This window comes from Tauraco erythrolophus, chromosome 5 (genome assembly GCF_009769465.1).
Source record: "Tauraco erythrolophus isolate bTauEry1 chromosome 5, bTauEry1.pri, whole genome shotgun sequence".
NCBI lineage: Eukaryota > Metazoa > Chordata > Aves > Musophagiformes > Musophagidae > Tauraco > Tauraco erythrolophus.
In genome coordinates this window covers 15,069,250-15,084,194 of record NC_141469.1, presented here as the reverse complement: position 1 = coordinate 15,084,194, position 14,945 = coordinate 15,069,250, and the positions used below count along the sequence as shown (strand labels likewise).

Below are 14,945 nucleotides of genomic sequence, written 5' to 3'. Positions count from 1 at the left end.
AAAGACGAAATCCTCATAATTGGAGTAGATTTGAAAGCAGAAGACAAGGTAATTCAACCTGTGCATCCCAGCCCTCCACCACAAGCTGCCATAATGAAAGTGGCTCCAATGAAATACAAACAACAGTGTGCCTGTTCCTTTAACCCCGCTGTCCAACCACATCAAACAGGAAAAAAAAATTCTTTTTGCTGAGTATAGGCAGCTTTATGTAGATTCATTAAGGCCTCAAAATTTCTAGATAACTGAAATCAGGCATAAATTGTAAAAGACTTATTGAATATCAATTTAAAGGCCATGTAAAAGGCTTGACTATGGTACGGTACCACTGTTTTAGATTTGTGGTCTCAAAATGATCAAGCATACTCTTTTGTCGGCTAATTTTTGCTCTTTGGATAGTAAGTGCTCTTTTCCAACACCTGAATTTTTTTCTATTTTTGACTTGCATGTGCTTAAAGAAAAAGTGTGTTACTGTACAGCAGCCCCTTTTAACATGTGTTCTGCACTTTGCATTTAGATATTTTTTTTAAAAGTGATTTTATAACTTTCTTACTCTTTGTTTTTATTTGTTTGCTCTTCAAAGTCAACTGTAAGGTCTTTTGAAATGCTGTTATGTCCTTACAATGGAATTTACGTTATAATCAGACTTAAGGTATTTGGGAGACCAGAGTGATTCATTTCTTTAGAAAGCCATTTCACCAATAATTTGATGTTTCTCGAGATTTTCCTTTAGCTCAGATAAAAGTATCTGCTTAGAGTAGGCCACAGAAGATGACTTTTTCCTGAAGGAAGTGGTTTTTTTCTATGCTGATAGCCTATGCTGTTGTTTCAGCTCTTGAGACATTCAGGAGAGGAAAATCTACTAATCGCATCAAAAGTAAAGACAAAGAACTAGTCCTTTTTACGTCTTCTAATTTTAGAATTTGTGCTTACAATCTTAATTGTGTAGAAACAATTTCTAGACTTAAAAATAATATTTTTAGGAACAGTAAGTCAATTTCTGAATTTTCAGTCTGAGGTTATTACTGTTTGTTTGTTTATTTATTTAAAGTTTCTTGGAAAATATTTTTGTGAGAACAAAGTTTCCTTGAGTCTAGCAGTATGGCTGCCTGCTGATTGTCCGAGTAGCACGTTAGAACTGCTGTGCATACCAGTAAAGAAGGAAGATAAAAGACAATTAGGGATTAACGGCAGCTCTTTTAACTGCTGTGCTCAAAACAGCCACTTATTCCTTCTGAGCCAGAATGTTTGCTCCTTACAAATACCAGACTGAGAATATTCGTGTGTTACAATACAGCCTGATACTGTGATACACACAAAGACCAAAACCCTTTCTAGGTGCATCTGTGTAAATGCAGGGGGAAATGAGATATCTGGGGCAGGGGAGAGTGTTGTTTGCTTTGATGTGAATTTTGTTTTTCCTTTTTTCTTTTCTTTAGTCTCTTGGAGCATGATTTCTCTGAAAAAATAACTCCTTGAGCCATAGTACAAGATTAATTTTATTCAAAATAAAGACAAAACCAAAACCTGGTGAGTTCCTAATGAACTCTGTGTTTCCTGACCTGCTGTCTGTCCCTTGCCCAAGAATTTTTGAAAATTTTTGGGTGTAGGGGGATGAGTGCCCATTTGTGACTTTGCTACCGCTTAATTTTGTAGTGAAAGTTACAAATTAATTTAGATTTTTCCCCTCCCTGTCATCTCTCTTTTCAAGTTTTTCAACATTTGGAACTATTTCCCTTTCATACGTATGCATATTTACTTTAATTTTGTGAGCTGGTGGGTTTTGTGCTTTCTTTCTTCTGTACTTCTCCAACTTTTTATTCCTTTTATTTCCTTCACGGTTTATTCCCCTGAACTGCTTTCTATCTTTCTGACCTCTTTCGGTAAATTTTAGTTATCCTGCAAATCAAAGCCAACAGCAAATATGCTTGCATCCACAGAGCAGCTGTTGTAAAGAAACGTAACTTCTCTTGAAGGAATTGATAGGAACACTGCCAACTACCCAAACTAAAACAGAGTCTGAGATGGTGGTCAGATGGACTTTTCACCAAAGCAAAAAGAAGGAAAGTGTCCTGCCATTTGGGTTATTCATGTACTATTCTTTAGTGATTTAAAACTGCCGAATATACATTTATGCTGTCTGTGATGGTTACAGAAAGAAAATCTATGTTTCTTGGCGTGCAGAACCCATGTGCCAAGCACATGGCCGACTTTACCTCCTTGTATTGATCTAGTCTTTTTCCCTAAGATCTAATAACACTTGGCATGACATCAGCCCTTGCTTAGGGGTAATAAAACTAAGAAAGCAGTAACTAGGATAGTATTTTTAGAAAAACACTGAAAAGGGAAGGATCTCTTTTATGGAACTCAGGAGGTTTTTATGAAGTTTTCTTTGACAAGAGAAAAACAGTTCTGGCTTTGATAGACTTACGAAGCTGATGGTATGAGACGTCCCTTGAAGGCTGCTCTCTTTGACCAGGAAAAGGCTGATGGACTGTTTATTAAAGAGTTAGGATCGTTACTAGTTACAATATCTTGCTGGAGAACCTCCGTCTGTAGAACTGGCAGCTATCTAATTTCATACCAACCTATTTTTAAGATGTGGTTTGTTGTCATTTTCAGTGTTCTCGGTTTCTCTGAAAAATGCAAATGTAAAATACTTAATATGAATGCTTAATTTTTCCAGCAATTGCCCCTGCCGATATATTCTTCCTAAAAATAGCAGAATGGGAAGCTGCAAGATTTTACAGCTTCTGATGCATGTGCAAATAATCTAATGAATTTGTGTTTTAATTAGAAAACAGATATTTAAGTACATATTTGGAACATACTTTACAGAATAAAATTCTCCTGTTAGTTATTTTTGAAGTAGAAGTACTAAATCCTCAACATGAAGAATAGATTCCTTATATAACACTTCATAATAATCTCTCAAAAACTACAGAAAATATATTACCTTAAAAATTCAACTGCTCTAGCCTTTTCCCAATTCTGAAATAAGGAATGAGTGAAGAAGTTGTGAGGCAGTAAACATTGAACCTCACATTAGTATTGTGCATAGTACAAGTTCCTCAGCTCTCCTGATTTTCACTGAACTTAAGCAGCTCAAGGTTGAGAACCTGTGGTTGGAAGTGCACCTACCAAATGAGATGTCTATTTGGAAAGGGAAAATATTGTCAAGGAGAATGAATGGATATTTTGCTGTTTGCATTTTAAAGGACAGGGCCAAAGGATGTTCCAGACATTTATCTTCTAGGATGCTGAGTTCTGTGATATTCCCAGTAACAGGACATTATATGAGTCTACTTTGACCCTACAGTGTTTGGGGTTTGCCTTTGAGATCATTTGTTTAATGCAGGAGTTCCCAAAAAGCCAGATATTGAGTTCAGCTGGGGGTGATATAGATACCACTGAAAAGTGATGTGTATCTTCAGCTCTCTTGCTCTCTGATCTTTCCTGTGATGATGAAAGCAAAAGACACTTGCTAATGATTCATGGTGGATGCTTTCTATCCTCAGCTTCAGCAGTTAGTCATCAGATCCTGTGATGCACACTGTGCTGAGATTGCCAATGCTATAGATGAACATACATATATGTAATATGCTTTTTTCCCCTCACAGTGTTTCCCAAGAGTATGGTTTTTTGCATGTACTGCACACTAAGGGTAACAGTTTGGGGGATGTTTTGCTTTAGTTTTTCAGCAACATTGTGTCATAAGTCTTTATGTATAGAGAGATAGTTATATTGCAGATTAACCTTCCTAAAACTCTTCCCACTCAGGCAGTAGTAGTAGACATTTCCAAAAGAAAATATCTGTAGAATACCTGAAGAACAATGAATATGTCTTTGCTAAACAGTCCTATATAATAGTGTATTTACCTGCGTATGTACGGAGGGAGGAGGCTGTATGTGTTCTCTATGTACGTAGGAGGGCTTTGCCTCACAAACAGATGACAGGGATGTTGGCACTTGTAATTAGAAACAAGTGTGTAGGTGGTCGCATCACATCTGAGTTTCAGCTCTGTATAGATCTCCGTAGCAGTTTGTCAGTAATTTCACACTTGACAACTAGCTTTTGACTGCAGTTATTAACTGGTAGGAAATTGGCTGGTTTATCATGAATTTATTATTGAATTAAAGTTTTTTCATGTTGTGAGACTTTTAGTTTTGGTTTTAATCTAGCCTTGAGTCAGAGTTTCCCTTTGTTTCCAGTCCTTCGTTTCTAAGCTAAGTCTGTGTTAATTTGGAACACACTGTGTTTAGTCTTATTTGTAAAAAATGGAGGAAAAGAAAAAAAACAAACCACAAAACACTGAAGTCTGTCAAGAGGTGAAGGCTGTGAAACAAATAGCCACCAAGGAAATATAATGATCATGCTGAAAAGCATTTTTTTGGCAGAAATAATGTCATTCGTTGAGATGTTTCTAGGATAAAAAGCAGCCTTTCTATAAGGGAGTAGTCACCAAGAAGCACGTCTGAATTGTGCTTTCAGAAGTCTTTTTCCAGCCTACTTGCAGCAATAGAGTGTTAGCCAAAGCAGCAGCCAAACAGCTAAATAGAGTTTTTTGAAAATATTCCAGTTGGTAAATAGGTTTAGGCTTCAGCTTGCAACTAAGATGATTTTTCAGAAACCTGTTTTCTTCAATGCTTTTTTTTACGGTGTTCTTGACTGACTTGCATTTTGTTGTTCGAAGACACAATTAATTCCAAGCCATAACTGCTTAAAGCATCTTACAATTGATTCCAGGCTCATAGGTTTTACACAACTATAAGAGATCATAGCAGTGTTGTGCATTTTAATAAGGATGAGACTGAGAAAATCTGTCATATTGTCATTATTGATGACTCTATGAGGAAGATGAGACCTTCAATATTTCTCTGAGCATACCAGTGGGTGGCCAAATTGGCACTGAATTCCCAAGCACTAAAGTAGGAATCTTGGCTGACACAGATGATGGTGAGTATGAAGCAGCAATTTTGTTTTGCTGGGATTTTCCTCTTCGGAAATTTTACTGATTAAATAATCTCTCCCACTGTGTTTTTGGTTTTTAAACAGCCGAAAACATGGGTCTAGGATTTGCTTACTCTGTACAAAAACTGGCAGAACAGACATATGAAGTAGGTTTAAGATACAGTGTAAATATATATCGTGCATTTCGGCTTACACTGTTTTGTTATTGCAGTAGGAGTTGAGGGTTAGATTCTATTTTCTTTACTGGCATAGGACTAGATGGCTGTTTTATTACTCTGAAGTAGATCTGTGAGGATTAGATTTACTGCTACTGCAGCAGAGTCTGTGATTACAGTAGTTTACACAGGTATGGGATTTGTTTTGTGACAATTTTATAGATGAAAACATTTGTATATTATCAGATAAAGCTAAAGAGATAAATAGTTAATGGAGGCTAATTTGGCACGCACAGTAATTCCCAGTGTGTCAAGATTAGTGCACTTTTAAGGTAGAAATGCAAATCTTCCTTTTTTATGATAAAGTTGGAGACGCAGAATTCAGTTCAAGAATTGATGCTATCAGACAGAAGCAGAAGAAAAGCCATGTGCTTTATTGTCATACTTCTGTTTGTTCTTATTGTCCCTGTCTAAATCTTTCTTGCTAATTCAATCTTGTGAATGTTTTGTACTGTGAATAGACAAATCCATGATATACAATAGTGGTCAGGTTTGGTATTTAAGCTATACTGAGCTGATTCTTTGGAGCTTTTGATTAACTTCATAAATAATGAGAATCTGGGGAGTGATTTCTGTGTCCTGTAATAAAAAAGTAATTTTCGATCTGTTACATGGAGAAAAGTAGGAGGCTAAAGATCCAGAACATTTCCATTAGCTACTGTTTGTTTCTACCCTTCTGTATGTCCTGCAGAAGTCAAGTAGTCAAAACAGACACAGTCAGATTGATGAGGGGAAAAATGTTATTTTCTCAAATGGAACATGAATGGGCCAAAATAATCACTGTTGTAATTCCTCTGAGGTCAAAGGATTTGCATCAGAAGTGAATTTGCTGTAAGAATGAAGTTAATAAGAGTATTCTGTCGTTAGCTTGATGAGATTTGTTGAAAGGCTTCTTTATCCTTTTCAGAGAATAAGAAGGGAAAATAATGCAGAATTAAACCACTGTGGCAAAGAAAGAGTTGTTTTCTTTTCCAGACTCAAGGACCAGATTTTTATTTTCATGGAAAACAGAATTGTTTATTCAAAACTGTTTTCTATGCAGTTTTTAATAGACAGAAAATTATTTTCTATAGATACATAAAGCTAAATTACCATCTAGATAATTATATTAATTTGCAGAAAATGATCATGCTTCTACTTTTCAAAGCAACTTTAATAGCTTATCATATATTCACTTTCTTTCTTTCATTGTTACAAAGCTTTGTTTCTAAGAGCACCATCTGGCAAAATACTTAACCTATCATCGGATAAATTCAGAGTAATTCTGAACTCAGCCTATGTCATATGGAAAGATAGCGGGGGCTTAAGCTCAACTTGTTAAAAGTGTGCTCTGAAATGAAAAGTCTCTTCAGACAATGTCACTTTTTAAGACTGTTTCCATTTTGAATAAACAGACAGGAAACAGGCTGCCACTCTGTTTCAATCTGACCTGGAAATAGACTGCTGGCGTGGGTTTCATTGATAAGAAACTGGACAACCTTCTTTCCCAAATGTGTAAAATCTGAGTTTCAGAGAGTAAAGTTTCACCAGTTTTGTTTTTCTGCAGAATGTTACCGTGATCCACCAAACATTTCTAGTACTTATACAGTACTGTAAGTGTATATACAGTGGCTGAGTATATATACTTGTGACTCCTTCAGTCCATTAAAGTGAAAAAGAAGATTTCATAGCCATACGCCTGGTTGTGTCTGGAAGAGGCATGCTTTGGGGTTTTTGTTAATACTGGGAAAAAATGGGTTGTTTAAACAGATAAAATTTCCTATTGTAAAGTGCAATGTGCTAACAGCTGAAGTACGCAGACCAAACTCGGAATGATTGTTGGATTCAGTAAAGGAATAAGGCAATAGTAAGCCTGAAAGTGCCTCCTTCCAACTGGAAAAAAAGCAGAGCACAGCTTTGATACCATAGAATGGTTTGGATTGGAAGGGACCTTAAAGATCATCTAATTCCGACCCCCCAGCCATGGGCAGGGACACCTCCCACTAGATCAAGTTGCTCAAAGCCTCATCCAACCTGGCCTTGAGCAGTTCCAGGGATGATCTGTGGATATGGGATGTGACTGTATTCGCACAATCCTTTGGTCAAGTTAGTCATGATGAGGTGTACTGTGATGCCTCTAACAACAAGGACAGGAGAACCCTACAAGGAGAAAAAGAAAGAAATTGAGAGACAAAGAATTTAGAATATATATTAATTGAATTATGTGCAGCATTAAGGGATAATAGTGATCATGTGTTAGCCAGCCTTAGAAAAGAAAAGGAAAATGCAAAATGTGATTGTTAAGATCTGATAGTATTCCAAAACAACTTGTAAGGGTAAGTGGATATCTCTAATTATTCTTCTGCATTTTCATAGCATCATAATAACATTTAAATAAAGGAAAGTATTAGTTCAAGAATTAAAAAGAAAAAGAAACCAAGATACAATGTCTATCCTTTGATCTAAGTTCTCTCCAGGGCAGAGAACGATGCAGGTTTTGCAGTAGACCCTTGATCCTAAACTGGTAAGGTCCGAGTTGTGTATCATTTTCCTGTATCGTGGGTGCCTGAGAGCGCACTGTCCGTGTCCAGCTGAACAAAGAGTCTGGTTGTTCAGTAAATGGCTTTGAAGAAATAGATGCAAAACAGCTTGTGGTTTTCTAAGCAAATGGAAATCCACATTAGCTCTTTGCTCGTGTGTGTAAGTGTCATCACGGGTAGAACAGATTTCAGGACCACAACTTAAAAAAAAGTAAAAAAATTTGCTAGCTTTCCAGGCCAAACTAACACTTAGAGTTATTATTTTATGGAGGGAAATTGATTTTTAAATTAATAGTTTATGACATTTCATGATTGAAATCACTATTGCTTACTGAAGATTACCTGTTAGCTCAGATGCTGTTCTACTTTCTTAGTTAAATGTTTGGTAATTAATTTAATGATTTCTTCACTGACAATCCTAAAAGGAAAAGAAAAGAAGAGTATAAATACATAAATGACCTCCACTTTTTTAGAACTGCTTTTCCTTTTTTTTTTTTTTTCTTTTTGACTATTTGTATCAGCTTTTGAAATCCCAAGTAAGGTGTGTGTCTTTAAAATACATTGCCTTGGTAGAATTTAAAGGGTACCAAGGTTGTCTTTGGGGTCCATAATAAGAATGAATTGTGTTTCAGAGACAAGTGATTAATTTGCTGTAATGACTGAGTCACAGTGTCATCTTTCTTGCGGGCTGGACCTGTATGTTTAACAGCACATTGACTGATGTTTGTTATCCCTACTATTTTGGGGAGAGTAGATGTATTTGGATTGGACATCTAGAAGCTCTGAAGACACAGAAAATGCTGTTGAATATTTCACTGGTCACAGTATCCGAGGAACAATTCTCTCTCATTGTACTATATTTATACGAGAAACATGTTGATCTGAAAGATTAAAAGAAAGAATTATAGAGATGTATATTTTTATCTGATTTTCACCTGCTTGCGTTGGAAATGAACAAAAATATTTGCTTACTCAGTGTTTTTCATTGATAATACAATGAGATTGAAAAACTTGGGATCATTGCAGCAGGCATTTCAAATTCTCTCAGCAGAATTATCAAAAGCTTAGCACAATCTAAGATGACAAATTATGGTGAGTGTAAGAGAAATGGGAAAGATGACTGTAATGAGAATACTATGTCAGGTTATTGCATTTTCTTAAGCTGTATTTCAAAACAAAAAGCTTATTATCTAAAGGAGCAGCACTGACATCTGAAGTTATAATGTTACAGTCCACATAGTTATAGACATAGTATGCACATTCAAGGTGGGAAAGAAGTTACTGTCCCAGTTAAGAAGGCTGGTATTTAAAGGCCAATTCAAGACATTTATCATGGACTGCAATAACCTGAACTGCCTGATCTCTTAAAACTTCAAAAGCATTTACAATCTGTACTTGAAAATCCATTAAACTGTGCCTAAGGGAAATCAAATGGACTTTTGATATTTGAAAGCAGATTCCTATGTAAATAGAGAAGATTAGTCAGTCTGATTTTTAAAGTAAATCTAGAATCTTGGACAGCTCTTTCAGAGGGCAAGAAGGAATGGGAAAGAATAGACAATATTATATTACAAATATTTTTTTTAGAAAAAATTAAAGTATAAATTATAATTTTCTTTTAATTACAAAGAATCTTGATTACTCTTGCCAGAGTGATACTTTGCAGTGATCATCTTCGTGAAATGTGACCAAAATTGTAACAGTTTTTGTCAAGTTGTATTTTTCTGAATGATTTTTCCCCTCTTGGTGGAGGACTCCAATGATTTCTCTGTCCATTCAGTTGAAGTGGGATCAAGTGACACCAATATAACCTGGAGTGTTGCCTTGTGCAAAATTACTCTTTCTGTGCTTTACACAAGTTGGTTAAATAGAACTGTCACAACTTATAGGGCATCATTAGTTACTTGGTAATCCATTAGCTGTGACAAAAAGGTGTACAAGTTTGGATGTTTAGACTCCTACTCTTCTCCCCACCATGCAGGGAAGACTTCATTAGTAAAAATGCATAGCTGGTGGGAAAGGAATGTGATCGTCTTCAAACTAACTTGTCACAGCAGGAGGAAAAATGCCAAACCTGGCAAATAATGATCATTAAAACTGCTGATTGGAGGGGTGGAAGGAAGGTGAGGAGAAAAACTTGTGTGGGGGTACTGCTTTAGACAAAGCAAAATTTTCTTTGAAAGCAGCTTGAAGTATTTAATTGACATAAAATGAGACATTCAGTTTGACTTTCAGTCATGATACCCTTTTTCTTAAAATGCAAAAATACTTCAAGACTTGAAAAAGAATTTTTCCAGAAGAAAGCCGGCAACTTCAATCCCCTAAAGGGTGCAATTTTTAGCTAGAAGTCCTGCAGTCCTGGTGAATAGATCTGTCTCAAAAAAAAACCAACCACATTTTCAAATACTTTTGTGGTTTTTTAAGCCATTTAACCCCTCATCAAGTGTCTGGTTTCATTCTCTAACCTTTCTCTTCAATTCTGCATACAAAAGCTTTGCTTTGTCAGACATCTTGCTGGGCTAAGGAAGGAATTGTTTCAGTCTGTTTAATCTATCAAAAGATTGAAAATAAATATTACTGCAGTCCTGCTTGGAACACTTGTATCTTCCTTAATGCTGTGTGCTGAAGACCTCATCTGCTTCTGCAGCAAGTCTTTGTGATTAACAAGGTTTACTCTGATGGTAAAGTAACACAAAGGTTCACAGTTCAGTGGGTCAAGAAAATTGCAGTAAGTATCCAAAGATGCCTGCAAGCTGGAGTGGCAATGTTTATGTAGGTATGGACCAGATGGTGTTCTGATTTTGTATATACATGAAGGAAGCAGATAGTGCCTCTACAAAAATATCAAATTCTCAATTACCTGAGCAGTGCTGTTTGTCCCCGTTGAGAAGAGAACTTAGCTAGATATTCTCCTCCATTCACAAAAGAACATTTATTTAGGTTTGGGAAGGTGAGATCCGGAATGAAAAAAATTATTACTAGGATGAGTCACTTCGATTATTGAGTTGCTTTACGTTATATAAAAAAGCCTGTGTAATTTTCTGTTCTCTACTTGGCACATTGAGTATTGGAAACTGCTTGTCCCTTCTGTAAAGCTGGCTTTGAGCTGAGTAATAAACTGAGCTCTGAAAAACCAGGTAGCCAAAAATTAAAAACTCCTTACAGACCATGATGTTTTACTCTAAGCTTCCTTTTCTCCAGCTGTAGGAGACAACAGTCACGACTTCTAAAGCTTTGCAGAGTTCTTTGAATTTCCCCAAGAGGTACAACAGAAATGCAGCACACCAGGCTTTGTGCAGCTGCAGCGGTTCTACTAAAGATGCTGGCTATTGTCCTAAAATAACGTTGCTGTGATATTGGAGAGATTCTCTTGTGTTAGTATAGATTAGTAGTAATACGCAACACAGGAAAAATGTGTCAGGCTCTGTTAATACTGATAGCAAGATAAAGCCTACTATTGTTTAGCTGACAAAAGTAAAGGAGGCCATGTGTTGAATTTAGCAGACTCTATCCATTACTTCCTAAAAGCAGCAGGTATAACGTGTCTCCAGCGTGTGCTTCTTCATTCTTCTTGATGGATATTCAGAAAGGTGACTAAATTGGCACTAATTTGAAACAGTCCTGTGATGTTTGATCTCTTAAGCTAAACAACAGAGTCTGCTTAAACCCACTTTATTACTGACCTTTTCCATGACCTGGATTGGGCAACTTTTTGTATTCCCTATGAATAACTAAAGTCAGTTTGCCACACTGAAATAAAAAACAACTTGTAACCCTTTAATCTGCTACAGCCGTATCAAATGTATGCTTTGAAAACAACTAAAAAAAAAATTAAAAAGTCTAAACTCTTGAAATCTTGCAAACTGCCTTTCTCTTTTAGGGAGTGGGGAAGGTATATTTAGGTATATATTTCCTTTAATAGTAAATTAAAAAAAAAAATTCTACCTTGGTTTGCTTAACAAAAATATAATGGAAGAACTATCCTATGTCTTATGTCTATTTTACACTACATAGTCACAATTCCTGAAATGGCTGGTTTACTTCAGATGGTGAGGTAAACAGCCAGTAAGCTAAACAGCCAGATGTGGAAGATCTTTGTCAGCTGCAAATAAGATCAAAAATATATAGATATAACACTTTATTTACTTAATTCAAGAAGTGTTTAGTTTGATTTTTAAAGGACAAAAAACCCCACTTTACATTAAGTGGTAGGCAGGTGCATAATAGTATTTATGTAAGTGAACACTAGATATTACTGGGATTTGCAGGGGAAATTGGTAATGCTTTTTTTTTTTTTTTTCAGCTGTTAACATATCAAAAGTCAAACTGCAGAGTTTGAGCACTAAAAGTCAGACTGGAGAGTTTAAGCACTAAATATACATGTGCACAAGAGCAGGCCAAAAGAGATTCTTTCAAAAATGTATACGTTTCTCTCTGTATTTAGAACCTGCTTTCTACTTTGGCAACACTGAATATCGAGTGGATAAAAGCGCCGATTGCATGGAGATTCATGTCTGGACGACTGGAACAGATCTGTCCAAAGCAGCTTCTGTCATGGTGCGTTCCAGAAAAACTGAACCAGTGTCAGCAGAGGGTGAGTTACTCATAAAAATGTCACTCACATTGCTTTAGCAGTCTGAATTGATTTGTTATTTTGGTAGCAAATCTGATTATGTACCACATACACATTAGAAAAGACATTTTTGCTTTCAGCTTGATTAATGTGAAAATGTTCGAAGAGTGAATCTAGCATTCACTCTTACTTATCTTCAGTGTACGTATGGGGTGGAAAAGTTAAGTAAAAGACATCAGACACGGATTTATCGAGTAGAAAACATGATACTTATGTCCTAGTTAGGTGTGGCAAGGACCGCTCAGCTAAGCTCACTGACTCTGATGGAGACTGCAGAATGGATGTAAACAAAATGGTCGTTAATTTACTCACAACTCAACTGATGGCAGGGATTGGGAGAAACAGTTGGAATGAAAGAGTGAGTATTGTCTTTATAGCACTGTGTTTTCCTGGAATGAAACTGAGTTTACAGCATAAACCTGCAGTTGCCCTGAAATGATGCTATCAGTACATTAGCCAAAGAAACTTTATCTATGAGAGCTGGTGTATCTGAAATTTTAGGGTGTCTCAGTTACTGTGGAGAGAAATTCTGGAAGGCGTCACCAGTGTGACCTCCAAGGATTTTCTCTGTCCTAAACTGACCCAAAGTACTCAAAATCTGGTGACTGTCTCTGTAAAACCCTATTTTTATTTCTCAGTCTCAATGAAAAGTCGTTTTCCCTATCAGACTTTGGGAATACTTACGCTGGCCAGAATTTTGTGCTGCTATTTAAACATGTTGCTTGACTTGCTAGCTCCTAAATTAATTTTAAGGAGCAGTTATTAGCTGCTGGGTGTCAAGGAAATGGGTTGCGTTAATGAGAATTTCTCTGTTCAGCCCAACAAGTTGATGACACGTTGGCAAGAGACAGATGAGACTTCGGACATTTTCATATTAATCAAGCTGAAAGCAAAAATGTCTTTTTTAATGTGTATGTGGTACATAATCAGATTTGCTACCAAAATAACAACGAATTACAGCAAATAGTAATGCAGCACGTATGATTGAAGGAACAGTTAATTAACTTCTAAGGTACATATATGGAAATAGAATTTGACTGCAGTTGCTGAAGAGCAGAGAAGTGGTTAGCAAAATAGACAATGTATGTGATGAATATGTGAAGACTCGGTATTCAGGTGAAGAAAAATGATTGAGTCCTACTCATCAGGATTTTCTGTGTTGTGTATAAAGTAGCAAACTAACATTGCATTTCTAATCTTGTATTTATAGGTGTTTTTTTTAAAATCACTTCTGTTAAAGCCTTGTTATGAGATTTGGAAAAAAGTTCTTTTCACTAAATCTTTTCCTAGTTTCAAGTATTCAGAGTTTTGCACGTGAAAAATATTGGTTTTATGGTTGTATGTGAAATACCTGTGCACACAGTATTTGATTAAGGAAAAAAACAAAACCTGTGCAAGAATCATAGTTCTTCAGGATGCACAGAGCCGACCAGGGAGGTCAGCTTTTATGCAGGTAAGTGTTCCTTGCCTCTAATCCAGAGGCTGCATAATGACCTGTAGAAGAAAAAGACACAGTTGCTTTAAGTATGTGAACTTCAACATACTGTGACAAAGAAGGGAAAGAATTGTTGTCATTACAAGCAACAAGTAGAACATCTAAAAGGGGATAGGGTGTATATCTGGTTTAACATGTACCTGGTTAACACTGGTTAAAAAGAATGCAAAGTTATAGAAATAGTCAGAATCTTGGTGAAACAACGGGACACAAGCAGAAGGAAGAAGTGAAGTCATCATACATCTTCCAGTTTGATTTGATAGTCTCATACACACACAAAAAAGTCATTCTAGGTGTTTTCGCCTGCACTCAATCTGCTTGTTTCTTTTAGGGATTAAACAGTGCTAACAGCATGATTTTCAAGCTCAAGGATCTAGCCTAGTGCAAGACGCTTTTTCTTAAGGTACAGCTGGAATTGTTCTCGGACAGACACCAGCTCCTTTAAAGGTGTGAATAGCAAATTAAAACTTCATATATGTAGTCCAGAGCTGAGCAAAAGGGTTAAATTGCTGCGGACATCGGGTCTGTTGCGTGTTGGTGAGGCTGTAGCCTGTTATTCTGCAGTTTAAGGGATCTTAAACAAGTTTTAATTGTGCTGATAGCATAAAGAGTAAATGGTGATCCAGATATCTATTTGTGTGTGTGTTGCACTGTATGTTCATTGTTCCCAAATGTATTGGCACGTGACCAAAATCTAAATTAAGTGTTCTCTAGGACAGCAATACAAACAGCTGCAAACACACTTCTCAAATGTACAAGAGAATGTTAACGTATAGTAGTAACTGACCATACAAGTCTTGTTGCCTCCCGAACAGCTGGAGTCGATTACGTGGGCATCAGCCATAACCTGGATTTTACACCAGGAGTCAACGTACAAGTGTTTCAAGTGATCATCCTTGGTGATTTGGGCCAGCCTATCCTGGAAGGTCTGAAGAAGTTTGAACTAGTTCTCTGCATGCCTGTGAATGCAGTGCGTGGAGATCCGAGCAAAACTACTGTCTTTATCAATGACAGTATCTTTATCACTGATTGTAAGTATAAAGGGGGAGAGTTTTTCCAAGGGTTTTTTGTTTTAGTGTTTTAAGTGCACTTAGAAGGTGGAAGAGCTCTTTTG

The 14,945-nt window shown here is 36.5% G+C and overlaps 1 pseudogene across 1 annotated transcript in view; it reads left to right on the top strand.

Moving 5' to 3' along the window:
• Positions 1-14,945, top strand: part of LOC104382396 (FRAS1-related extracellular matrix protein 2-like) — a 42,107-nt pseudogene that overhangs the window by 7,337 nt on the left and 19,825 nt on the right. Inside the window, exons 3-6 of the transcript XR_015222157.1 lie at positions 3,778-3,902; positions 4,745-4,954; positions 12,148-12,297; positions 14,647-14,862. The product of XR_015222157.1 is annotated as an FRAS1-related extracellular matrix protein 2-like (transcript). The remainder of the gene's footprint in view (positions 1-3,777; positions 3,903-4,744; positions 4,955-12,147; positions 12,298-14,646; positions 14,863-14,945) is intronic.